Here is a 27,886-nt window from a genome sequence, read left to right as displayed (position 1 = left end):
GTTCAGGAGTTTGTGAAGGGGTCACTGCAAATTGCAGCGATGTCCTTCAGTCCCTGCACCAAGAGGTTTTGTTTCTGTTTCTTCTTTTCAAATTTTTCTGGTTTTGTTCTTTTTTAACAAACAAAAGTCCCGCAGATATTTTATTTTATCAGTTCCCTGGGTTTTATCTCATATTATCTTCAGAACACATACACATTCCTTCCTTTTCCTTCATTTCAAGAAAAAAAATGAGAGTAAGAGCTGCTCTGTGCTTTTTGGCCAATGGGAAGCATTGTAGTGACAACAACTTCCAGGTAACAAACAGTGTGAGCAAAAAAGACAGCTTGCTTCATGTTTGGGTGCAATCACTAAAAAATGCGGTAGTTTCTTTAACACCATCAATGAAGGATGAAAAAATGTACAAAATTAATTACTGACTTTTAGGTAAAATGTCAACAGTTTCCTTGTATGCTTATGATTGGAAAAGGCATTTACTGAAGAATTTTCTGTTTCGATAGGAGTCATCTGTAATGGGTTTTCTGGAGATTTCTAGAACTTTTTTCCCCATGATACACCTCAGAGATTAACCAGACAGGACAAAATCAGTATGGTCATGTGGCCAATAAATTATGGGACTATATATAGACTGTCATTTCTTTAATCTGAGCTGTCAGGAGATTGAGTTGTTAAGAATAAACCAGATAATGGAAGCATGAAGAAATAGTTTCACTTTTGCTTTGTTTCCTTATAGAGTAGAAGCTAGAAATTGGTAGAAGAAACAGATATATAAACAAACAAACAAAAACAAACAAACAAAAATAGATAATAAGTATGCATTATGTTAAAGTTTTTCATAGCTGCTTTCTAAGAAAACACTGCAATCTTTTTATGCTCTCCAGATATGCAAAGGATAGGATATGTGTAAAGATAAATAAGTTATGCCGATCATTCTAAGATTGTTAAGTAAAAAAGGGTTAGAATGGTGAGAAGCAAACTTTTTTCCAGCTACATAAAAACATTGATTTACTTAGCAAAATTGCTTTAAGTATTTCTGTCTTCTCATGTTAATCACTCTGCTTAGTATGTTGATGTTGGCATTCAAGATATTTATCATTAATGAAACGGAAAAAGAAAACACTACTATAGAAAACAGAATAAGCAAGCTGCAATAAGAAGTTTGATACATCTCTTCGAGTTGAAATATATGCATTTAAATACCATAAAAGGCCCCTCGTATTCTTCCTTTCATGTATTTTGTCTTAAATTTTCATGTTCAACAGCAGAATACCGAGTGTGAGCATGCTATATAGTGTGCTATATAGTGTGCTAAATATAGTGTGCTAGAATACACACAGCACAGGAGTGATCCTCATGATACACTGGTGAAGGGCATAGAACAAGAGCAATTTCAGCAGCCCTTGTCTTCCAGCAAGTTGCTCAGGGTTGAGTTGTATCTTTGTAAAGTGGAGATGGCTCACAATTGGAAAATGAGGTAATATAGTTTTTACTACAGTTTTTACCACAGTTTCTGGTAAATTCTTCTTTACCTTTAAACTCACTTTTTGCTTCAGACTCTAAAATGACATGGAGGCTGGATGTGCTACATGATTGTTTCATATAGTTCTGTACTATTGCATACTGTATTTTAAACTTATGTAAGTTATTTTCAACAATAACACAGATCTGGGTTAGTGATGGGGTTATGCATCCATATTACTAGCCTAGCCAGGATCTTCTATTACTATATTAGTATATTAACTTGTAGGTATTTGATACTTCTTTGAACTTTTATATGTCTGTCTGTGCGCATATAATATATACACATGTTCATATTTTTCATATATGTACAAACATACAATATACACATATAATAATACCTATTTTTCATTAGTGTGGAGATGCATTCTTATTCTTAAGTGGGACAAATCATAATTTCCTCACTCAGACAAAGTGAGTGAGGTCTGACTTACTGAGCCTTTATTCTGAAGATTGTCATATGTATTTAGATGATTATTACAGTACCTTCTTCAGTTTCTTTAAAAAATTAAAGAGCCAGTGACCCAGTGATGGAATGAGACAAATGCTAAGTTGCTGTCCAAGTTTTATTCCTTTTTATATATTTGAAATTACTGTCTTTAGTTCTAGAGAAAACAGATTGTCTAAGTTAGTTTCATATGCTAGAAGTTCATAAGAGGAATCATTAACACTTTATTTTAAGAAAGATGATGACACCAAATTCAGATTTTTTTCAACAGTTACCCTGCTATATTATTCAAGTTGATTTAACAAGCTGCAACACTATGTTTCTTGCCAAGACTTGAGTTCAGATTCTGTTTTATCTTTGAGAGTTGGTAATTTGTATAAGAAATAAAGCACAGTAAATAAATTTCATACCCCTGCTTTTCCTTTTGTTGATAAAGATATCAAATATGGCACGATATCAAATATGGCACTGAGAGGAATGCAAGGTCAGGTCCTAGCAGCGTGGGTGAAACACAAACCAACTAGCTTCCCTTTTTATGACCTTTCAAAAGCTACTGGATTTCTTTCAGTTTTCATATGCTTATATTCTTATAAATCAAATGTTGAGTTTTATGGAAAAAAGAAAACAGAGAGAGAGAGAGTTAAATTAGTTTTCTCTCCTAAAATTAAGTTGGAAGATTAAGTTTTCTTTTCTTCTAATCTACAACTAGTCCAAAAATATGTCCTTCAGGAATTCAGAAAAAAAAATAAATACACACACATATATATAAAATCATTACAATTTAATGCAGATAAAACTTACCAAAGTTTTTTGCCATTTTTTTTTAACCAATAGAATCATTTAGGTTGGAAAAGACCACTAAGATCATCTAGTCCAACCTTTAGGTGTTATGATGACTCCTAGCATTTCTTCCTCCATAACTAAATCTTATTCCTTAGATTAACCATATGTCATATGGGATTTATAAGGAAGCATTGAAGACTCCTCTCTACAGGCTGTGAAATGCCTCAGGAAGTCTATGCACATTCTTACATGCACTTCTGTTTTACTCCTACTTTCTAGACCCAGTAGGATAAGGAGATCGTTACTGCACAACTGCTAATTCACTATTTAATTCTGAACCCTTCTGAGGGTGTCTTTATTCACTTGCAGACCTCATATACACAGCCTGAGTCCTCCTTCCGAGTCCTTCTTCTACTCTATTCCCCTCACAGTGTGTCTTTTAGCAGTAAGGGTCTACACCATTTTGTTCCTTGACAATGATTTTTCACAAGAAAACTGGCTGCATTAGTTCTTCAGTACTTTCAAAGATTAGGAAATCAGTGCAATGAGGGCATGGTTTATCATGTCTGATGGTTTTAGCTTTATCCTAAGAACTCACTAAACTGGTTAGACTCTGTTCAGTCAGCTGAAATGCCTTTTTTGACTCTCTGTTTGGAGACCAGATATTACTATGGAACCATGCATGGTCTAGAAACAGTTGTGCTGCTTATCAAGTAAACTACATGATAATACAGGCAGAAAAAAACATGCTGTATGTTTGACATATTTGAACACAGGGTCAAAGTGATGTTCCAAAACTATGATTTTTGACACAAAGCCTCTCTGATTAGATAATTAAGTTCCGTCTTGGAACCTAATTTACCCTGTACTGTTTGATAGTGAAAAGAGGAAGGCCTCAGGGAGCCTTGAGAAGTTCCCCTTGGAGTTCTTCTATTTGTATCCAGCCTAATTCCCTGCTACAAATCAGAAATTGCCTGCAGATCCAGCAATAGAAAGCTGGAGAAAGGGATCAATATCCAGTCACACCACCAACTGGCAAGAGATTCTTCCTGGGCTACCCATGAGGGAGATCATTTGGTCTTCACAAGAGAAGAATACTAGTGATGCTACAAAAGTACAGGAGGTAGGGCAGGAGCTGAATTTGCTAGATGTATAACATATCCCAGAACAATTAGATTCCCAAATTTGATTGTTACTCCCTCCATGTCAAGCGAGTAGTGTAAATAAGCCAATACAGGGCCAAACCAACCCTTTGATTTATGTTAAGTACTGGAATTATGTCCTCCATTACACAGATATAATTTCCATTGATTCCACTTTGAACTAGAAGTTAGCATCAAACTTGCTGTCTTTGATGTAGAAGGTGGCCCTACATCATGCTACCAAGAAAAGGTATAATTTTTACTTTTTAATTGGTTACTGAGTTTTGTTAGATGTTCCAACTTTTTAGACTTTGCACTGCAGGGAGAACTTAGCTTGTGGTAGGCCTAACCTCATGTTAAGAAAATATTAGCTAAACTTCACTCGGGCAGAATTCTTTGCTATCCTCCTTTTTAAATCTGAACCACCAGTTAACAGAGCCATCCTAATCCCTAATTATAAAAATAGACTTGCAGTTTTAGGATTTAAAGTCCCACTTAGCAAGGTGGGAATTAATGCAGAAAAAATGAAGAAACAGCTGCAAGGTATAATAGGTAAATGTAATAGATTAAAATCAAGAAGTGACTAAGAAAGTCACTTCTTATTTAGGCAAAAGTCTGGAAAGAGTGAAAATCCTATTTTGAAAAGAAGAATAGAAGTAGCCTCCAGGTCTAGGATGAAATAGTTACACTGACGATATTCCTATTAGCCAGCAACTCACTCATTCTATATTTAGCTGAATACTACATTGAGTGTCAGCATCCCCAGCTGAGACGACAGCTTGACTTTCAGTGGGTAGACATTTTATATTTCTACCACAATTCTTTTACTCACTATTAAGCTACACCCCCAGAGAGAAATATTTGAGAAGCAAGAAACAATACAAAAGGATTTTTTGACTGTAGAGGTTTTTTGTTTGTTTGTTTGTTTGTTTCTACGTTTTTTATTCTCTATAAGATGCTAGATGCTAGAAAGCTGCCTATGCTTGCAAAAATAATTACTGATTGGTAGAAAACATTTTTCTTATTTCTTTGTGTGCTGCCTTTTTAATTTTATTTATTTATTTATTTATTTATTTGAGGTGCTCTGTATCTCAGAGAAACATTACACTTATGAAGAGTAGGGCAAGGTCAAGCACGGGCATTAAAGGCCACAGTTGTCACAAGTTAGCAGATCAGAAGAGCTAAAATTAATACTATACAACATCGATTGTAAAAAATTCACTCCCTATTCCAAAATTAAGAATCAGTCTTGCTTATTCCACTGTGTTTCTGTGGATTGACATGGGCAGTAAAAGCTTGGAGCTTAGCTTGTCAAGTTGTCAATTTTCTATTGTGGATATACTGGAAAAATTTAACTGTAACTAACATGAAAAGTCTGTATTAATTGTCAGTAGTTTCCAGAGAACATATACTGGGTTGGTTCTCTGATGTGCACTAAATATTTACATTGATTAATCCTGTGGTGTTTTTCTTTTTACTTCATACATTTGCATTATTCTTTCTGTTTATAAATCTATTATTTTTTAATGTTTTCTATATCCTCTTTATTTTTGTGGGAGAAGAGCTGGTAGCATTTTAATGTATCTAAATAAATAATTACAAGAAATGTAAATAATTTTCTTTTTGTTTTATTATTACTGTTTATCTGGAGAGATTAGAAGAAATAACATTCCACATAAATATAAAGGAGCTAATAAATATACACCATTTAATGCAGCACTTAGTGGTTCAGGACAAGCAGATAAAAAGCAACAGGCACATGTACTGCAACATCATGTCAGAATTAGGTCAGGAGATTGGGAAGTGTTTCCAGCTTCTGATTCTTGTCTTTCTAAGAGATACTAGACAAATCTCTTTAACCTGCAGATTTAAGCAAGTTTACAAACTCTGTTAATGTATGTTATCAAAGATACATGGTAGATTGCTGACTACTGCAAGCTCAAAATCATCATTCGAGATCTTAACATGAAAAGTCTTTCCTTCCCACCCCCCCACCCCCCCCGCCCCAAATTCAGGAAGAGAATCATTCCTGCTCACAGAAATGGTTAGTGATTATTGTGCTGTTTCTTCTGTGCCTTAAAGAAGTCCGGTTATCATGAAAACTTACCCTTTCTACAAGTTTAACATTGTATGAGTTTAGCATGCAGCTCTGGCTCAGTGTGGATACATTGGTCTAATGGGCACACAGTGTAAAACTAAGGGTACTCTGTTTTTATGCTGATAGATGGGTCAGCTGCCCTGGTTTGGATTAGGCCTGTAGGTTGGCAGGCACAATTTTGGAGGCCAAACCAGCTTTGTCATAACAAATCAGCTATTAAAAGCATGAAAGCTGGCGTGAAAGTAAATGTCTTTGTTGGAAGACAGCAGTGAAAACACATGCATATTGCAGTGTGTTTCTTTTGCCTGAATTGTAATTCATGAAGTACTCTTTGACCTCTTCTGTTAGTTCAGTTGGGTGTAAAGGCCACTTTCTTTTCTTTACTACATTCAACAATAAGGTAATCAGCAAAGAGTGGGAAAGAGATTATTGTAATTCCCATTCCTAGCACTGGACTCAGATGAATGAAAAGGGACACAGATTTTACAGGTTCTAACAAGGAAGGAACTTTGCTCTGTCCTTGCCAGTAATTAGGTATAAAGCTGCTCTTACCTTCACTGTCTTTCATTGCTATGTGATGATAATGATAATAGCTAAAAAATAATGAAAATATTTACAGTGATAGTTTATGTGCTTGATCTCTCTCCCCTCCCCTCCCCTCCCCTCCCCTCCCCTTCCCTTCTCTTTGCTTCTCTTTTTGTTGGAATCATTAAAAGCTGTAGCTCTTGCAGGAATAAATGGAACTGCAAAAATCTGTCTGCAGGATGTAGCCTTTTGGAGTTAAGGTGGATGTTCAGGTTGCATCAGATGAGCTATCTTCATGTTGCATGTATTCAAAACAATGTAGGCAACTTTTCATGTATCTGGTAGTTAAGGTTTGGAGGGAAAAAAAAAAAAGAATGGAAGAAACACAACAGAACATTTTAAAAAATTGTATTAGCTTTAATCCTGAAGTCTTTGTTTAGCAACTTGGAATTTACTGAAAGTTTACTTGGAATTTTTCCCAAGTAAAAACTAGAGGCCAGAAACTCACCTGGTATAAACTGGCATAGCTCTACTAAAGTCAGACGTACAGTGTTTGAAGCAGCTGAGGAGACGATTCTTGTTTTCATAATGAAGGCTGGTTGTTATTCTTACCCTTTCTCTTTATTATTTTTTAGTCTTCAAAGCATTTTGAAACCTTAAAGATTCTCCTCTAGGTTAGGAGAAGTATGCAGATACATCACCCCATGTACCAGAACCGGAATGCCTAACTCATTACCTAAAGTATTTGGCAGTCAAAGGGGAGAGAGGGCTGCAGTTTTCTGTGCAGATGGCAGAAGTATGTACGGAGCAGTGTAGTGTATCTATTAATCTCATCTAAAGAAACAGACAGTGAAGAGGTTCTGTTCAGTGACAGCCTAACCATTAACAGCATCCCAAACTTGATTTTATTTCTTCACTTTTTTGGGTTGAAAACACTGTAGCTAAGATTTATGATGTCATTGTCGTCTCTGCCTTTCCTCTGTCTCATCTGTATTCTTTACAGAGCCTATAAACATGGGCTGTCAGCAAGCTAAACCTGTCAGATTTCCACTTCCCCCCTCCTTCGTCTGCTACTATGCTGCCCGAGAAAGAACCCTGCACGCTGCACCCTCACTATGATTCTCATCATCACATCTCATTCATCACTCTGACTCCAAACTCTGCTCAACACATTAGAAAAAAGGTCAGGGATATGAAAGGAAAAGAGAAATAAACAACTACCCAGCGGAAGCGGTTGAGCTACAGGAGACGTGGGAGGTAAGATCGGAGCCAATTTCTCTGCCAGCAGCTGTACTGGGCATAAAGTACTTGCTATACAAGTTCTAAGTGTTTTAAGCTGGAGGGCTGTGTAGCGGTTTCCTGCGTCTCCTGGTTTATTTCCCTGCACAGAGGCAGAGTGAAAGGATAGAAAACCTTAGTTAAAGACAGAAGGGTTATAAAACTTTTTATAACTAGAGTAAAGATGACAGATTGGTTGCTGAGTGACTAGCAACCTGATAGCATGCAAGATTAGGACTCGAGAGTTCAATAAACATCCTTGCAGTGATGAAGGAACAAGTCCGATGTTGACTTTATGAGCCAAACTTTAAGAGCCTTTTGATTGGAGATTGGGGGAGATTTTGTATGGAGAAAAAAGAAGTGGTTTTATATGAAGCAGTAATATTCCTTTAAGTGTGATCTGTTTTTTTTCCTATGTGCTGCTGCACTGTCAGTGTAGTTAGGTAGAATTTATCTAAAAAATGATTCTGGCTTATTTATATCCCTTCTCTTCATTTTCCTCACTGATGTTTTGGCTATTTATCACTGAGCAGGTTTGTTTTCTTGATCAAGAATTATGGTTTTTGCTTTTATGTCATTTTCTTCAAGCTCTTGGCACTTTTCACCATAAATAGAAAATAGCTGTTAACTCTTTCCTTATCTGGATTTTGAAAATCTACATTTAAAATACTGATGTATTAGCATGCCAGTAATTTTCTTCTCTCAGCAAATAAGGGAAACAAGGGGGAAACTGCTGAGCTTAAAGTAGATAACTTGCACAAATCCATTCCATTCCATAGAAGACTATGATACAAAGAATTTAGCTTGTGCAACCATAATGTGTGTAAAGAGTGTTGTTTGTTTGTTTTCCATAAATGGTACTCAGTTTATAAGGATTTTAGTTTACATTTTTATTTGTGTGCAGTAACTGGCTAAGAATTGGATATGACCTCTGATTATAACATTTAGCTCAGAGATCATGATGACTTTGGTCAAATAGTTGATAATATAAATATCTTTATGGACTAGTAATTTTGTTTTTTAAAAAAGTAATTCTGGTTGCACTTTATGTGAGCACAGATAGTTAATGTCCTAACATTTTCAAATACATGTTGCGTCTAGCTCATGCTAAAAGCTAAAAATAGCTAAAAAGCTAAAGCTTTTCTGCTTTATGAGCTATTTAAGCTAAATAGAGAAGGCAAGCAAACTGATTGTTTGATACTCTTCATTATACAAAAATGTAAGAGGCCCCTTATGAGATTACCAGTCCAAGGATAAAATCAAAAGCATAGAGGGATTTAGGAAGAAAACGGTAAATTCATGGAGAATTGTTCCCATATTGTCCATTAAATGCAAGGCTTTGGATGGAGCCTCCAAGTCTGATAATGCCTGTACTATTGAAAGGTGAGAATGAATACTATTGAAAATAGTATGATCTACTGAAATAGATCAACATGACTGATCTACATTGTTGATCTATTTCCCATTCTTTACTAAGTGTTTGTTATCTTGCCTAAGTTGTAGATGAGATTCTACATAAGATTCTAGAGTTCTTGGTCCAAAACTCTGAAGAACATCTTACAGAAGCCACTTGTGGGAAGAATATAGCACAGTTTGGGGAGATGCCTGTTACAACTTGGGAAAGGAACTTTTGCATATAAAAATAATATAGAGGACTGCTATATCCATCTACTTCTATGCGTTTGTGTTTTCCTCAGTAAATGGCACTGCTCTCGGTGCCATTAAGCAGCTCTTCCCTTCCCTGTTCATCATACTCATGGAATGATAATATGGAAATGCATCACTTTTGAACATACTGAATATCCTAGCCTTAGGAGGTAGGGGAAGTTAGCACTGCTGCACCAGGCAGCCATAATAATGCATTATGTGCATTTATCTATATGATAAACCAGCGGGGAGTAAAGAGACAAGCTGAAAAAAGTGAAAAGCTGAGCCCATGGAGTTAGGATATTCAGACAACAGACAGTTCAAAGTCAAGCTGAGACTAGATAAATTCTAGATTAATGTGAACTGTGGGGAGTAAAATAAATTGTGAAAAGTAAGAACCAGGAATGAAAGCACATTAGAAAAGAGAAACGCATTTCAGTCCCTACAACGTACTGTATGCTGTCAAGTATAAATACAGCATTGTGATACAGCAGAGCTCAGTATTGACATGACTCTTCTGGCCCTAATTTAAAATGACTCATACTTCAAAATAAGGTAACAAAGCATGCTAGAAATTTCAAACTTATGAAGAAGGAGGTTTGAAAGACATATTGCATTGTACCTATAAAGAGAAACGCAGCTGCAAAACAATTAGGAAATAAATGTGAGTGACTCTTCATGAAGTACATTTCACTGTAGCAATAGCAATGACAGTAGGAAAATGACACTACTACTAGCCAAGGAAAAAAATATATAGGGGAAGATCCGAAAAGTAAAGCATAAAAAGAAAATGGGATTATTTTAGAAAGTAAGAAAGAAATAGAAATCTTTAAAGGGTTTAATTTTAAAAACAATTTAAATAGTGTTGTTATCTGCCACATCACTGCAAATATAATGTAGTTTTGGTGGAGAAAAAGAGGAAGAAGAAAAGTCCAGAACCCAGTACTTTCCTCTTTACTGATATACTAGGAAGAAGAAAACTTGTAGCTGGTTTATCTGCTGGCATCAAATGAGATTCCTTCAGTTATCATGATCAGTACCAGATGAGAATGTGGTACAAAGGGAAGATTACTTTGCACTGAGATATGAAGTGTTCTTTTATGTTTCTGTAACAGAGTAAACAGAGAAGCTGACAGACTGAATCTGATAAATACTTCAAATTTAAAGTATTCCAAATTCATGTCTTGGAAAAGTAAATGTCTATGGAGCTTCTTGCTCTTGAATATGTAGTAGAGTCTACATTACAAAATACACTTCTGTCCACATAGCTACTGGGTGTTCATGCGTAAATGTTGTTTAGAGGGCTGCATTAACCTGTGAAAAAAATCATCTTTAACTGAAATATGAAAGGCAGCCATTTTACAGTTACACAAATGAACAAAGAAAAGACATTTGAACGGTGTTCTCTTTCAAATGACTGACTCTTCTCATCAAGTAAAATTTTGTTAGCATTTGCCATCTAATAAATATCAATGTTATATGACCTAATCTGCTTACTTTTAGTTTCTCACAACACCAAAACTAGACTCGAGTTTCTACATTATAAATCAGTTTCCTATAGTGCAGATATATAGTATTCTTTTAATTCCTATACATTCTTAAAAAGTATTATTTTCAGTGCACCGACTTTACTATCCATGTTTGGCAGCTCAGCTGACTGAAATCAATAGTGTGTAGAGTAAGATAAATTTGCAAAATGAACAAAATCATCCCTTTGTTACAGGTCATTAAAATAAAAACCCACTGTTAAGATAGCTGAATACAGAATTTTATGATAGACAGCTCTTGCATCTGTGCAAAAAGAGTCTCAATGACTTCATTCCACTAGGAGTGGAATATACAAACCTAAACTAGGTTTGTATATTGGGTATGACTGTTTTAGTGTCTGGAGCACTCAAGTTAGTGTTGGCAACATAAAACCACTTTAACATGGTGCCACTTTAACAATGACCCCTTTTCATCTTCTGGCAACAATTACCTCCCATTTGACATAATTTTCAAAACATGTTACTTGCTGTACATAATTAGGAAAAAATATTGAAATAGATTCAGATTCCTCTTCAGGAACAGTTAGTACTCTTATTTTTCATACAGGAACCTTCTGGGAGTTCTGGCTATTCTGCTCTTCTAAACTCTTGTGGGTTTTATTAAGATCTCTTCAAAATTTGAATAAAAGGGGATCCAAGCATTTGCATATATTGACAAAGTATTTATTTGAATCTTGATTAATAGGGCAGAGCCAGTCAAGTAGAGTCTTACATTTACCACTATTAGTTTATTTAGTGCTATTTATAACATGATTTATTTGATAGCTATGGTGCTATTCCAATTACTGAGTATATCTGGATATTGAATTTTATTTTTGCTTTCACTTTTCCCTACAAGACTGCCACGATTCAAAAAGACTTCTTAGTTCTCGTGCATGTCTCTGCACACATTATCAGTATGTGCATCCTTTGATTTTGCTGCTTCCCTAATTTTGTTTCTCCAGCTGAAAGCAAACTCAAGCATTCAACAAGATTAGCCCATTTAAAACTTGTTACATGAATATGAAAGAAGGTATAATATAGGAAAGAATGCATTCTTTTTTACAGTTGTGTTATTTTGATTTTAAAATGGAAATATTTGAAATTGTTTAGAGTCATTCATGGGTGTACTTTGTACAGGGCAGTATTTTGTTTCTACTTTCTTTCAAATGCTGTCATTTGAAGTTGTACAACAGTGCCGGTCATTTTATATTCTTGAAGTCGTAACCTGTAACATTTTTAAAGAAGCCCAGTGCCAGTTGTAGGTAAAGTCTTTAAAGTCACTCCAAAAATTACTACTTTTTAAAAACCTATAACATTAAATCATGTAAAATTCAGGAATTAATTGGAATTGCAAAATTTTACAGGGAAAAAAAAAGAAAAGAAAAAAAAAGAAAAGAAAAGAAAAGTTGAACATTTTTTTAAAAGTCCAGCCAGATCCTTTATGGTTAGTCTTACAAGAATTTTGTGAAGCAGTTGAAATGCAAACTACTCACTGTATTATGCATTATATTCATTATTGGTACAGTAGTTAATATGTTATTGGCATTCATTTGCCCATTACAATTATGGGTTATAATGAGATCTTTTTTTAATGCACCAGGTGTAAAAAGTGTATTATTCAGGATGTCTCGGGCAACCCCTGGAATCCAGACAACACATTTCCTAACAACTGGAAATACTTGGCACCCTGCTGTGTAATTTACAATAGTCTTATGTCAGATGGGAGACCTTCTATCAAGTGCAGTGGAGAAAATATGCAATTAAGATGAACTGTTTAGTCCCCCAAGGAGAACATCCCACCTATTGTATGTCTTGGCTTGAAAATTTTAGTAGCAGATATCCTTAAGACAGAATGGGCATGATCTCCAGAGGCAATTGGTGTCCTCTTTTCCTTCATAATGGCTTAAAATGTGCAGGTGGTCACATGTTTATGCCTAAGAATGGGCAAAATATTCTTGTTAAACTCACTCTGTTCAAATACAGCTAAATGTATCTCCTTTATTTTCCATAGGCAAGATGAAGAGGAGAAATAGATCTAATTTAGTCTGGTGGTCTACTGTAAATTAAGATTTCAAGAAGAAATATTGTCTTTTAAAAGAAAACAGAAAAAAAAGGCTCAAAGTAATACAACTTCTGTTTCAATTGGGCAGAATATTCCTGTTGTATTATGTTGATATGGCACTCATTAGCATGTCAGATTTCATGAAATATTACACCAGCCTTATCATTTCCATCTCCAATGCATATGTAGTGACAAAACAGTGTGACTGGGTGTAACACATTCTTCATGTTCCACAGTTTTTCCAGATAGTACATTCTTTGTTAAGCAACTTTTTGTTTAAGATATCCTAATTCCCTCAAGATTTAGCAGACATATAGTTACTGTGTATGACATAAGGACTTTAAAATGCAACAATTTTGAACATCGGCTTATTTAAAATATATTTATTCCAACCTTTTAGTTTAAGAACTGTACCTCTTTTCTAAGTCTTGCTTTAATATTACTGACTGGTGCATTTTTATTTTATTATTTTTTTTTAATTATTATTTTGTGATACTCTTTCAGTCCTAGGTTATCATGCTAAATATACTGGGAATAATAATAAAAATAGTTTTTTAAAGTGTCTTGGAGTATTGCTTGTCCAGATAGATTGTGAAAAAAAAATAGATAAAAATCCACGTATGTCCAAAGTATGTTTCTATGTTTCTTTGGTTTTATTCAGAGTGTTTCAAAAATGATAATTTCTTTCTGAAATTGCCTTTTTTTTTTTTTTCTTTTTTTTTTTTACCCAGATATCTGAGGTAATTGGAATAAAAATGAGCTATGGTCAAATATTGCAATATCGGAGTAATTTCTGGTTCATTTTACTTAGTTTGTGAATTGACATTGATATAAAAACATCCCTCTTAAATGTGTTGGACTTTAAATGTATAATATTTAAAACTTAAGTTTATGTACCATATTAGAACTACTTAAAGGATAGTGGTATAAGAGGCTAAAAGAAAATGAAAACGTTGGACAAACAGATTCATTTTAACTTGTTATAGAGACATTGGGGGTGGGGGGGGTAGAAATTGGTGGCATTTCTTTGAAATATTTAGGTAGAATTAAATATGCTGCATTTTTAAAGAACTGCCATCATTGTTTTATTTTAAACTGTTTTGTTGGATGCAATAGCTGTTAGTAGTGGTTTGGACATGTCTATTTGAGGTTCTGACATGACTTGCAGAATCTTCTACCTGTGAATATATAAATGGTAAAAAGCCAGTTTGATTCCAGAGTCTAGATTAAGCTCCCACACGTAGAAAAATTAATAAATAAAACTACTACTTATTGTGAAAAAATTCTTACAAATATTAAAACAATAATAGGGTGGATTGTTTATAATTTCACTGTCAGAGAACTAACTGTAACAAAAACTCTAGAAGTAAAATTTTTAAAGGAGGTAACAATTTGCTAAAATCTGCTTGAAAGACAAAAAGGATCCTACCTATTATGATAAAACCTGCCATTTTGGTATGCATTTGGTATGCATTTTAATTGGTTTCTATTGCTACAGCATAGTATTAATGTCAATACCCACTTTTCCCCGTGTTTTTCCTAATCTCTAAGGTCAGAAATGTTTCATTTCTTACAACACCATATTAATTAATGTTACTTAATTGAAGAGCATTATCCTTTACTCAAGAATTTCCCTTATCCCTTACCCATTTTGTTTTCTGTCTAGCATTCTTTAATACCCCTTTTCAGCTGGAGTCTGAATTTTACCATCTCTAAACCATGATAAAGCCATATGAAAGTGTTAGCTCTACTCATATTTTATTGCTGTTCATATCCAAACTCCAGTTCTGTCTGTGAGGCCAAGCAGATTAATTTTATGTTTCTCTTTATTTTAAAGCTCACTCTTTATCATTTTATTCTTTTCTCTTTTGCCATCCTATATGAATTAACCCCAACACAAATACCAGGGCATGGTTATTTGCATATTATTCACACTGCAATCAGAAGCATGTTTTTTCTGTTTAATTTTTCACTGTATTTTTTTTCTTTTTTAATCCTGCAGGATAGGTTTTCATTAAATTATTATTTGGTTACTGTACTGGGTTCAGATGAAAGTACCTATCCACTTTGCAACTACTTTAGTATTTATTTAACCAGAGATAAGGTTTAGTCTGAGATTAAAAGTGTGTGGGTTCAACTTTCCAATCTGCCAGAAATACAGTTATTCTGTATCCTGTTTGTAAAAGGGGAATCTTATTTGTTGCTTCACAAAGACACTGAGATCTTGAATTCCTTGCAGATTACACAAGGCTTTTGAATGCTTTGAGAAAAGGAAGAATGCACAGATGAATAAATACCTATTACTAGAATTAGATGATAAGCCTACGATTCTGAAAAGCACCAAGACAATGAAATAACATGTTTTTGTTCAAGAGGATATCTAAAGCTTTCGTCTCATGCACTACTGTAATGTCATGGAGGAAGAGCAATGTTAAAAAACAATGGCATATGTAAAGTGCCACAAGTGGTTGATGTGAAGAGGAACACATTGAAAAGGCATTGTGTAAGGATGCCTAGTTCTTCTATTTTTCTACTGTCCTTCCGCACTTAAACCACACATACAGGAACTTCAGCATCTGCATTGATTTGCTGAAGTAGTAATGCAGACCTTGAAAATCAGTGGTTGGTTTATTTCTGCTCCTGTCTGCAATACCAGAAAATAACTTGCTTAGCTGACTTCAGTGCCTTTATACAAAAGAGCATATAGGACTTGCACCTTTGTCGTACTCTTGAAGACCTCAGGTCCTCTACTGCCGCTACAGCCCATGGCTTTCTAATTATGCCATGGAGAACATGGGCTGATTATGGATGAGCAAGAGTAGTTGCTAAGAGACATTGTGTGCAAGGAGCTGGGATGGAACTGCTGAGTAACACTGCTCAACAGGTATCGCTCAAGTGTTCAGAAGACTAATAGGCAGAATTCTGAGTTCTGGGTTAAAGTGTTGCTGATGTTAAATGTTTTTGAAAACAGAGTATATCTGATTTATTTATTTCAGTGAGGTCAAAACAAGAAATAAACAAGAAAAAAAGAGCTTGGGACTTCTATCTTCATGATTTTTTTTACTTGGTTTATTAGCAGTCTGTTTAACTCACAAATTTATGCATATATTTTGCAAAATACTTAAGTAATTAATGCTAATCAAAATTGTTCATTTTTTAAGGCCAGAGTTTTAATTATGTTAGGTATTAATATTACTAATCTTTCTACCAGAAGCACCATGTAATGAAGTGTGTCTTACAGAAGTGTTTTCTATTTAGCAATCTAGTTGGCAAAATGCTTGACCTAACAGCATACTCTAATACTTCTTGATAAAGCCGACAATATTTATTTACATAAAACTGTATGGACAAGGTATTGGGAACTTTGACTTTGATCCAGGAAGTCAGTTTAACAAATGGCTAACTTTTCAAATTTGGAGAAAATTTTGTGAGTCCTCAAATTTACTAGAACTTTTGCTTAATTGAACAGACAATACTTAGTCTATAAAGGGCTGACTCCTAAAACAGTATCGACAGAAAACAATAGCCATTCTCTTCTGTAGTAGGGATAACGTGTTCACAAAGGCCTCAGTATCACTTGAACTTTAACAATACAACCATGCCAAATGATGAATCTATAAATGTATCAGCCTAATGCATTGGTATTGTCAAAATTATCATTATAAAGGACGTAATGACTCATCTTTCAAAATCTCCCCACCTTTCCACACTTCTCGACTCTGTGGTAAGACTCCTAATGACTTCATGGCACTTTCAGTCCCATTCTGACCTTATGTAATCATACAGACACTGTTATAAAATGGTTCTTATCTCTTTCTCCGAAGGTCTCTTTCTTCCAATTTTTTCCCAGACTCTCTCTGAGATAATCATGCATGGCTTGCCAAAATACAGAGCTATTTACAATTTGAGATCTCTATAATTTTGAAATTTAATCTTTCTCCATATATTCATAGCTTTCTAGTGTGGTAAGCATATCAGGAATGTAATGAATCATTATGCCGTTCCCGATCCATTCTAAATACACACTGCATTGCCACAAGCATTGTCTACTGCACAGAACTGATGATTTACACAGCCTGACAAGTTGTGTTACAATTTTTGGAGAGAGTAGAGTAACGAATATGTAACGTGTGTTGTGCTCATACTCTTGAAATGATTGATAAGTTTTTAATTATAAATCAAATTTTAATTCAGTTACTCTGCTCACCCATCTATATCTTATGAAATTTAATTTATGAAATATTAATTAATGGTATAATTGAGTTTCCAGTGCTGGTAGATTTGGTTGCTTGAGAACACACAGAATATCCCTTCATAATAACTAGTTTTATAGTCAGGAACTTAGTCTTTCAAAAAGGTATGCAGGAAACTTCTCTTAATGGTATTACTCATGCTGGAATGGTGACACTGAAAAAAAAAAAAAAGTTACTGTGTTTGAGGCCTTGCTGTATAGAATCCTTCCAGCTGTGTCTCGGCTTTGATAGCAATGAAATATGGCATTGATTTATAGACATTGTGATTCTGTTTATCCTCGCAAGCACTACAAATCATAAGTAACTAGAAGAAAAGACAAGAGCAAAGGCAGTTTAGTCTAGGCAACCTGCATATTATTTACTTTTCCTTGCTAAAAATAAATAGTACATCTCACCGATAGAGCTTGTAGCTCCAACTTGCGTAATAGTTTGCCTGGGTTCAGGTTGACTGTTTTGGTTGGTCATCCCTAGTTTTAAGAACATACCTGTCTTTGCATTGTCAATAGATAAGTTAATAGCCTTCTAATGACATTTATTCCTGACTTTCTCTGGAAAAACAGAAAATAGGCAGTTCCTAACTGGCATAGATTGTTTTAAAGTTTAACTTTCCTCTCTTTTTCTGAAATTTCTCTAGTATTTTGCTTCAAAAATCCACAGTAAGTTCACAAGTCTGCTGGATCTTCATGTCTTTGGTAGTTTAGCCTATGGTATAAATACCTTTTTATTGAGTTCATATCCTGTTGGTCAAAGTAACGGTAGGCAAGTTATTTTACTAAACATAAAATGTTGAATAGTATATGCTTCATAAAAGAAAATGAACAGCCTTCTTGGAATACTTCCCATGTATCACAAAATATTGCAAAATATACATGATTTTCATCAGTGGAATATACTGTCTGGAGTTATCGAAGTTTAATTAAAAGGTATATTTTAAAGAAAAGTGAATATACAAATAGCACTGTATCATTTGTTATTTCACAATCAATTTATTAGCTAATTTCCTGTAAACTTGGGAAATTTAGGGCCAAACTTTGTTGATCATAAGTGGACATCCAGTATTCCGTATTTTACTACAAGAGATAAATTCACTATTCAGGAGAGAATGGCAGTTCAAAATCAAGCTTAATTAAACATTGTTACCTTTGGAGTAAAACAGGCACCGAAAGGAAACTTGTATTCATTCACATCTGTTTTTGTGTTGAAGGGTAAGGTAACGTTCAGCAGACTGGGATATATTGTGCTGGCCTTTTAATGTAATTTGGCTGAACATTTACTTCTGGTCTTCTATCAGCTAGAGAAAGTTTGTTATTTTCTTATAGATCTTATGGATTTTTCTTGTGTCAGGCTAACAGTATAGGAATGGGTTTTCAGATTTAATATTTTTGCTCAAATAACTTCATGAATTATTACTTGGGTTCTCTATACTTTTTTTAAAAATATATAATGTATGCATTTTAAATTAATATTAATGAATCTTTCTACAACACAATGAACTCGTTTTTTCTAGTTTGCAAACTAAAGATGTGGGTTTTCTACTTAAATTTGTTTACAGTCATTCAAGGTACTTATTATTACAGAGTCAGCCTTCCAGTCATCAGTTCCAGTAATACTGGAAAAATTCCACATACATATTTGGCACAGGAAACTGTGTAGTCAAACATGGCATATACATGTGTTTGGGCTGGATGAAAATCTGGTTCTCAGTGTTGCTTGGAGGAATGCAGGTTCTCCATGTGTGAATAAGAGAACATTTATAAGAGAAATATTTATAACTTTTATATATAAATATATATGTTATGTTAGTTATATGTGTGAATAATACCTCTTCTAACATTCACAATAAATGAATTTTACATCAAATTAAATTAACACCATAGAATCTTAATTATCTTAGATAGTTCTTAGGACACTATTATTGGAGAAAATGTATAACATAATTAATATAGTTAATGTAGCAGTGATGATAAAGATGTAGCAGTAGCTGTAATTGAAAAAAAAAAAAAAAAAAAAAAAAGAAAAAGATCATTCAGCTATCTTTCCTCACACTATCATCCACCCCTTTATTCCCTGATGTTTACAGTGGTATTTATATATATATATAAATGTTATCAGCATGCCTCTGTAAAATTCCTATTTTTCAAGTAAATGTTCAGAAAGACAAATCCCAAATGTCTAAAAGATTACATTACCTTTAGTTGTCTTATTATGGGAGTCCTAGCAGACAAAAATTTATAGTGGAAATTTTAGAAAATATAGATTCATATCCTGATGACTTTGGGGTAGCAATTGAGGCGAAAATATACACCTCTGCTTTTTAAGGAAAACAAAAAATACGAAACTTTTCCAAATTCCATCTGTTCCTATTTCTACTTAATTTTTAGGTCATATTTCTACTTACTTTATCATCCATGATCAATGCTGAACTCTATGACAGGCAGGCTGGGAAAGTGTACCACTGAAACATAACAGGCTATTGGTTGCTTCCAGGCAGATAAGGAGTTTCTCATCTTTCCAGAAGATTCATTTTGGCCCAGATTTTTGTTATCCTTTTGTGCCTCTTATGGAGCTAACTGATAAAATTCAGAGAGCAGGAAAACTGTTTTCTAGCAGGCGGAAAACAAGCTGCAGGGTGGATTGTCTGTGGATGCATTATGCATGTGTATATGTGTGTGTGTTTAATAGGTGGTCCCTCCTTTTAAAGACACATCTTTGTCTTTTTTTTTTTTTTTGGGGGGGGGTGGGGGGTGGGGAGGTGAGGTGAGGGCAGATTCAGTAAGTATTACCTGAAGGACTCAAAAGTGAAAAAATACAACTTAAACCAATATTTTTTATTTCAACAAAGCAAATCCGAACAGGTCTCAGCAATATATTCTGTAAAAATGTACTCTTTATGAGATTCCCATTGCAGTGCCTGTCTCAACCCTAACTGACTCTCACAGGGTACCATTGCTCACAGGATTCCCAGACTGCAGTCAGTCTGGAAATTACCAACCCCTAAGCACTGAATGCATTTTGAATGTCTAATGCTGGTTTTATTACAACAGAGAATATAGCCATTAACTTTTTAAAACAGAGGGAACAGAACAAGACAGAAGACTAAGAGTGTTTGCAAAGAGAGATTTCTCTTGCCTTCTTTTTGTCTGGAGAGTTCTCTTGTACTCAAGGCTTGCTATTAGTCCCAGCTTGAGACTGGATTACTGCAAGCATTATCTTGTTGATCCCTGGAAAGATATTAACTCCCATTTTGGAGGTGAAATGTTTGGCAGTCTCCTTTTCCCCAGTGTGTCTCTACTTTTGAGGCTGTACCTCTACTGTCCTATGAGTCCTTTGTTCACTTGCACAGCCAAGGACTTCTCTGGCCCCTGGCACCCTTGCTGCTTGCAGGAAGCGGTACTCTCACCTTCTTCCGTCCTCCCAGGATGCAGCAGCACCCCTCCTCCTTCTGCCCAGGCTCGGGCTGTTAAAGGAAAGGAGGACTGTTGTTCTCCATGACCAAATTAAGAAGATACCACTCTCTATACCTTCTGAAATCAAAGGCCAGAAGTGCTCAGAAACAGGTTTACACAGGTATTTTGACACAAATATATATAGAAAGGGGTGTACGTTGAATGTATTTACAGTGTTGATTGGTCATTTTGCTTAGTACCTTACTTTATGTTGCTACTTATTTCTTCAGGTAGGAAGCACTGGACTCTGTGATTTCTAAATGGCATTTGACTGATGATGTTTGGCCAATAAATTATATTTGGCTGATGCCACTCATGCTTTAAATGTTCCTAGTGCTACACATGTCAAAGCACAGAGCAATAAGCACACCTCATAAAGAGGTCGAGCAGCAGATAAGTACCGGTTGTCCTGCTATCTGAGAGGTATTCACGGGTCTCTGGGAAGCCAGACTGAACACAGTTTTTTAGGCAGCTCTTCCTAGAATGCAACCAACTGTGTGGATAGAAGCAATATTCAGACAGCCTATGCTTTCCAGTTTTCAGACTACTCGTTTGGTTCTTCTGGACCCCTGCCATGACGTAGCCATAGGTATTAATTCCAAATGCAAGTGCTTGGTCTGACTTTCTTAGCATTTTCCAGAAGAACTGCTAATTACATTGGATGTAGGCTGCTATAGCTCTGCTGCTGCTGTGTTCCAGTTTCTGTCTCTTGTGTTCTCATTTGCTCCCCTTCTCATTTGCCTGAAGTGAAAGGTTCATTTAGTGGAATGTATTTACCTGAAGAATTATGGTTTGGTCCCTTGGCCATAAGGATGGTTGGAAGCATTTGGCAAAGATTCAGTGGATTGTGGCTGCCTGTTCTTGGTGTCTAAGGTTGCCAGTTGTAGTTTATAGTCTGTGTGGAGCAACTAATCTCTCTTTGGTGGAAAGGACAGAGCTGGGTTGCTGTATACTGTACATTATGTCTCATGCCAGCTGGAAATATTGCTAGGCACTCTGGAATCTTTTTTTTTCTTTCTTTCTTTCATTTTTTTTTTTTTCCAAAGTAAGGACTTTTACTTAGTTTCTATATGTAGGTGTTTTTTTTGTTGTTTGTTTGTTTGTTTGTTTCCCCTTTAGATTATCTCTGTGCAACAGCCTTGAAGAGCTTTAAAATTAAATGAATAAATGAAAAGGGAGACCAGTGTTTTTTTTTTTTTTTTTTTTTTTGTTGTTGTTGTTGTTTTTTTTTTAAATTCACTCCAGAATAAGACAGAACAAATGGAAAGAGGTGCAGAGGTGCAGCACTGATCTACATCGGAGCTTCATTCCATTCCACAACTAACCCATGAAGGATGGAACAATTGCAGACATGAATTATTGACATTTATCACAACTGTGTGGCTGTAGACTTATTTAGAAAGACATGAAGCGAAGGAATGCCTCTCTGGGTCTTTTTCTTAGATAAGTATTTATGAATGCAAAAGAAAAAACAGAGCTGTATTAAAAGTTGTGAGCAGTAAGTGTACTATAGATTTAATCTTTTTGTTCTACATGAAGTCTAGCATTAAAATGAGGCAGTTAGTGTAATACTTCTTCAGGTAGCCTTGAAATTACCTCATAACAAAAACTAAAAGCAACTGATGAAATACAGTGAAACTTAGCACTTTTTCTTGCTTCTTCTTACTGTGTGATATTTGGAATAGACTAACAGCAGTGAATTGCTAGCTTAGGTTTTATTAACACTTTTAATCAAAGCATATGGCTGTATTGAGCCAGATCTCACATCTCTATAACACAGTAATCTGTCTCAGACTGTGAAGACCTAGGAAAGAGTATAGGAACATAAAGGATACTCTTATATTACGCATTTCCAGTGTTCAACTATTTTCAGGTCAAGGACTCTTGGTCTGAACAATTTTGTCTGTGTATTTAGAAACAATCTGTGGTTTCCTTTTCCATCTTATTCTTAAGTCTCCCCTAGACCCCCTATAAAACTTTGGCATTTAAATATCTTTTGGTAAGAAATTCCCATTTCAAGTATGTTTTTTAGCCTGGCTTCTCCTAGGGTAGTTTATTATTCCCAGGTCTTGTTTTGAAAGAGAGTACTTAATCAATCCCTATCCACCCCTTCCTTTTTACTTAATCTTACAACATTTTACCACAACTCTCAGCCTTTTGTTCTCCAGGCTGCAGAGCTTCAACTCACTCAGGCATTCAGAGTAGGAAAGATGCTCCCATCTTTTTGCTCATCTCCAAGCACTTTCCATTTTGAGATGTAGAAAGAGAGGACCAGAACTGCACACGGTATTGAAGATGTAGATGGACCATTATACAATGGCATGGTGAAATCCAGGCAGCGTGCATTTTCTGGGCTACCTGTATGTTTTAGGGAACTCCCAATAGGTTTATGAGCTGATGCAGGCACAATTTTTCCTAAAGAGAGAAATTCAGAGCGGATCCTGTTTTATTGATCTGAATTGCCATCAAGGAGATTCTGCTACATGTCCTGGGTTGTAGGAGTGGTTGAAGAAAACTAGCCTTGGTATACCAAACATGAGCCCCAAATCAAACAAGTGACTTTGCATGCATGCATGTGTATATGAATTTGTGGGTTTGTTAGGATTTAAATTCCCCTGGGGAATTTAAAATCCCCCTGGAGAGGAACCAGGTCTATATACAGATGAAATAATACATGAAATATATTATCATTCCTTCATTTAAAAGAAATAATTATAATTTTAATGAAATAATTATCATTCCTTCATTTTAAAGATCTCATTCTCATCAGATTCAGAGAAAATGAAAAAAAGGGAAGCCTGCCCCTATGAGGCATTTGATAGCAAAAATGTATAAGTAAAAAAATAAGCAAGTATTTCATTTTGTTTAGAGACTGCCACATCTCAGTTAATTTTGGTGGGGTTTAAGGTTGTTTGGATTCGTTAAAGACCTTCGTCAATACATTCAAGTTAGGCTGAATTTTCAACAGTAAAATTGTCATTAAAATAGTTGTTAAGGGTTGTGCAAATACTTTTGCTGACTGCATAGAACATGGAAGAAGTTGAGCCTCAAATGCATTTGGTAGGTATATGTATAATTTCATCCAAGAGTAAAGCAATTTAAAATTCGTGAAACAAAACCAGTGAGTTAAGTTTTCCTTTGACAGATTGATTTTCTTTTTCAGAATGTGAGCTAATTGTACAACAGACAAAATTATGGCAAAACCAAACAAGTTGTTCTTTTTAAGGAAGCTTTTCCAGTGCAGCCAATAAAGTACTCACTCTTTAATACAGTAGAAGATCATCTTGCTAGATAGGTAAAACAAGAGCTGACTAAAATCATAACGTTTCTATCTTAAACAGTTGAGTATAGATTAGGTTGTTTTCATTCAACGACAACAAAAAAAAACACCTTTTAAGCTTAGTGCAGGCTACCACCCAGGATCTAGATACACTTGTATCCTTAAGCAGACATGAAGTTTTCTGCCTCTGTTTTTTGTTCCTTTTCCTTTGGCTTTATTCATTTTCCTAAGTTTGCCTGATAAGTCTTATACTAGCAAGTAGAGTGATCTACCATTGAGATATCTAGATACCTATCTACAGATAGCTGTACATGTGATTCAAACTAATGACAGAGCTTCAATTTAATCACTTTCAGTGTGCGTATATATATATATGTTATATCAAGGTATATGTTACATCAAGGTATCAAGGACTAAGCATATCCTTAAATGTTTTCCTTCATTGCTTGGAACAACAGAAAATGAAAATAAAAGTACCATAGAAAAATACTTATGATGATAATAATTAAGCAAAGAACCTTTAAAGGCTAAATGTTATGCTGCTAACTTGTGAAGAAATAACTTAGCAGAGATGAATATGCTTCAAGCACATCTTTAATAGTACTAAAGAATAGACACTAAACTATCTCTTCTTAAAAAGGTTTATGAAATCACTTGTAAACATCCACAGCAAAGTAAAGCTCAGTGGATCCATCAGCATAATAGTAGCTCTATTTGGATGTCATTAAAACACAGGTACTTGTTTAGTGGGACCTGAGAACTTTCCCAGAAAGAGAACAGGGGTAGCGTAGTTAGTATACTAAGAAGAAACAGACCATTGGAGATTTGTCGGCACTGTAAAGTGAGTATGACTGGTACGTATAAGAAGTTTTCATTAACGACTGATCTCACTGAATATTTTAACAAACCTATTGTGATGTGCAACCTGCAGAACTGCTTGAGGTGGCACAAAAAAAGCTTAAGAAATGAGAAATTCAAATGCCCTATTAGTTATAATAACTGCCCTTCAACTACATTTATTATTTAGTGTGGGGGTATGAAATTTATGAAGCCAACTGAGTTAAAGGATTAAGTGCTTTGCAGGTTATGTAAATGCTACAGTGACTTTATAACTTAAGCCTAAAATGACAGTAGTCAGCGCTGGAGAACTCAGAAGAAAAAAAAAAAAGGAAACAAAACAGTAATGCTCTTTGGTGTTCCAAATAATCTTACTGTTACTTCTTGCCTGAAAGAAGGTGACATTCACAAATGATCATTGGTAGGAAGGTACTGTTCTTAAAGAAGGCATTGACTTGTTTCGTCTCCTTATAACACAGAACTTAGTGTCTTGGAGTGTCTTATCTTGAAATGAAGGTAATTATGTTTCTCTGTTAGCTTAGCATTCTAGATGACCTATAATTATCAGTCATTTCTGCCACTAATGCAATATTTTACCTGTAGGAAGAGTTGAGATGCTAATACAGATCAATGGTGCAATGTGTACGTATAGTACCTAGATCTGAAGATCTGTTTTAGGAAGCTTAGTAGACTCATAAGTCCAATGGACAGAGAAAGGGAAGTACTTTGAATCACTCTCTGAAAAAGTGTTTGTTTTGTTTTTCCCCAATAAATACCAAAGGCTTTTACATCTCTCTAACTTTGCTAGAAGATTAGGTGGTTAATTTAGCCAGCTAACCGAGGTGTCTGAAATGCAATGGAATGAATAGTTGTTTATGTAGCCTCCTCATGTTTGTGCTGCCATAATGTAATCTGACCATAACAAAATTGGTTCTTCATACTTTCAGTTTTCTTAGAGCATTTCAAGCCTTTGGCTAAGGTATGTTAGTGAGTATATGTATTCTGGTAATTTTGTACTCCTTATCTGCAAAGGTGTAAATGACACCAAGTTCTTAGTTACCGTTTGCAACCAGTGTGAAAGGAGACCATAAATTACCTAAAATATAATACATCAGATGTCCTACATTGTTGGTGTTTCAGTGATAATTCTAGTAATGTACTGTATTATTCTGTGTTCTTCATTCTTATGATTACACAAATACAATTTGAGACAGTATAACCCTACACAATTCAGTCACCTTCTGCTTCAGTAGTGTTTTGACAACAGACGATTAGGCTGCTACTGATCTGCTATCAACCATGCTTTTAGATAATCTGGTGCTATCTATATTGTGAGATGGTAATCTTAGATAAAATACTACTGCTCAGTGACCCATCTATAAAATAAATATGATTGAAATATAATATACTATGATAGACTTTTTGCTACTGTTACATGTAAAATAAACCTATATTTAGGCCTTCTAAATTCCTATTTCTATCTGTTGAAGTACAACTACACATAAGACAGCTCCAAAATTTTCCTGCCACGCTGGAGTGAAAAATCCCCCAGAGATAAGCTTTCTCTTACGAGTGATATACAATGTTTACCCTGTCTGTAACTGAAGTGATTTTCCAGACTTGTATGTCTTACCTTGATTTAGAAGAGCAGGTGACACATTATGAGACTGTATGCATTTCAGATATTGCTGAAGTTGAAGAAATGACAAGATAAGAATTTTACCCCTACGCTCTAAAGGACTTGGCCATTCTTATATAGTAACTTAGAACTTACAAACTCTTTCTTAAATCACAATTAATATATTAAAATGTTTAATTCACAGTTTAATTCACAGGATTCTACAGAATGTATCTAGGATCCTTGTTTATTTTTATACTTATGATCATTCTAGGTCGTAGGGTTTCACTGTGTACATTTTTGTCATTCTAAATGTGTTTCATCTAAATATATTTATCTTGACACCAAACTAAACGAATGGCTTGCCTAGGAAAATACATATTCATTTCTGCCCCATTTAAAGTCTAATTTATTAGACAGGGGAAATTAAAAAAAAAAAAAAATTACCATTATGTGTAATTTGTGTCCCAGTACCCTAGGAATTTGATATTCAGTGGCAACAGATTATGATATTTACAAGTATGACATCATTCTCTAAATCTAAGAACACTGGAGCATTGATATTTTGAAAAGTGGTGAAGGTTTATGGTGAGATTAAGCAGATAGGTTGCGAGGGAGAAATAGAAGAGTAAGTATGTGACATGGACAGACACATTGATAAAGTGGTGAAGAATTTAAAAATGGCATGATCAAATTCTTTCATATCAAAGAGCAAAGAAAGCGTGACTGGGGCTTTTTTTTTGTCTTTTCATTTTCTGTATCAGTTTGATTCTTGGAAACAAAATAGTAAGAATTCAGTATTATCCAAGAAGACATTTTTGTTGTTCAAACAAGTGCTACTGAGCTAGGGTTAGAGAAGGGTTCAGAGGACGCAGAAATGGCTGTGTCATCTTAAGGTTACACTTCTCTAGGAAATTCTCAGTTGGTATCATAGGTCATCCATAAATTACTCATAAATGTTATATATGGCTTCTTGATTTTTTTTAGATAGTTATTAGGGTCCCATATTAAACAGACTACAGTACATCTGTCATTGAGACTAAGTAACATTATTTCCCAATTTTATTCATTGAAGTAAGAAAAGAATTTCTAACTCACACACACTACAAAGCTGCCTTGTCTTCACAGCGTTTTGCTTAGGTTATTTGCCAAGCATGCAACACCTTTTCAACTTAGATTGAAGATAAGGCCACTAAAAGGGAGTGCTGCATATCCCTCCTCCTCTATATTGGTACTTTGTGATTATTTCAGTGACCTTGCCTGCTCCACAAAGCATACAGGTGTTGTATGTCATACTTTTCAGTGTAACTCAATGTCCTCATGGATAATAGGTGTGAATCTATGAATGGTTCTTAACTTGTGGATGTGTGGTTATTGTTAGAATTGAGGATCTTTCAAATACTCTAAAGAATTAAAAGACTTCCC

The 27,886-nt window shown here is 34.9% G+C and overlaps 1 protein-coding gene across 4 annotated transcripts in view; it reads left to right on the top strand.

The window, feature by feature from the left end:
- Positions 1 to 27,886, top strand: part of LOC118163294 (cadherin-12) — a 570,217-nt gene that overhangs the window by 250,617 nt on the left and 291,714 nt on the right. Inside the window, exon 1 of one of the 4 annotated variants that reach the window (XM_035319830.1) lies at positions 6,882 to 7,768. The exons of the other annotated variants lie outside the window; for them this stretch is intronic. The gene's annotated coding sequence lies outside the window, so the exon portion shown is untranslated. Of the gene's footprint in view, positions 1 to 6,881; positions 7,769 to 27,886 lie in introns of those variants that run through there. 4 annotated transcript variants of the gene reach the window in all.

The sequence above is a fragment of the Oxyura jamaicensis genome, chromosome 2 (genome assembly GCF_011077185.1).
Source record: "Oxyura jamaicensis isolate SHBP4307 breed ruddy duck chromosome 2, BPBGC_Ojam_1.0, whole genome shotgun sequence".
NCBI lineage: Eukaryota > Metazoa > Chordata > Aves > Anseriformes > Anatidae > Oxyura > Oxyura jamaicensis.
Note: the sequence above shows the minus strand (reverse complement) of the source record. Positions and strands in the feature narration are given on the sequence as shown.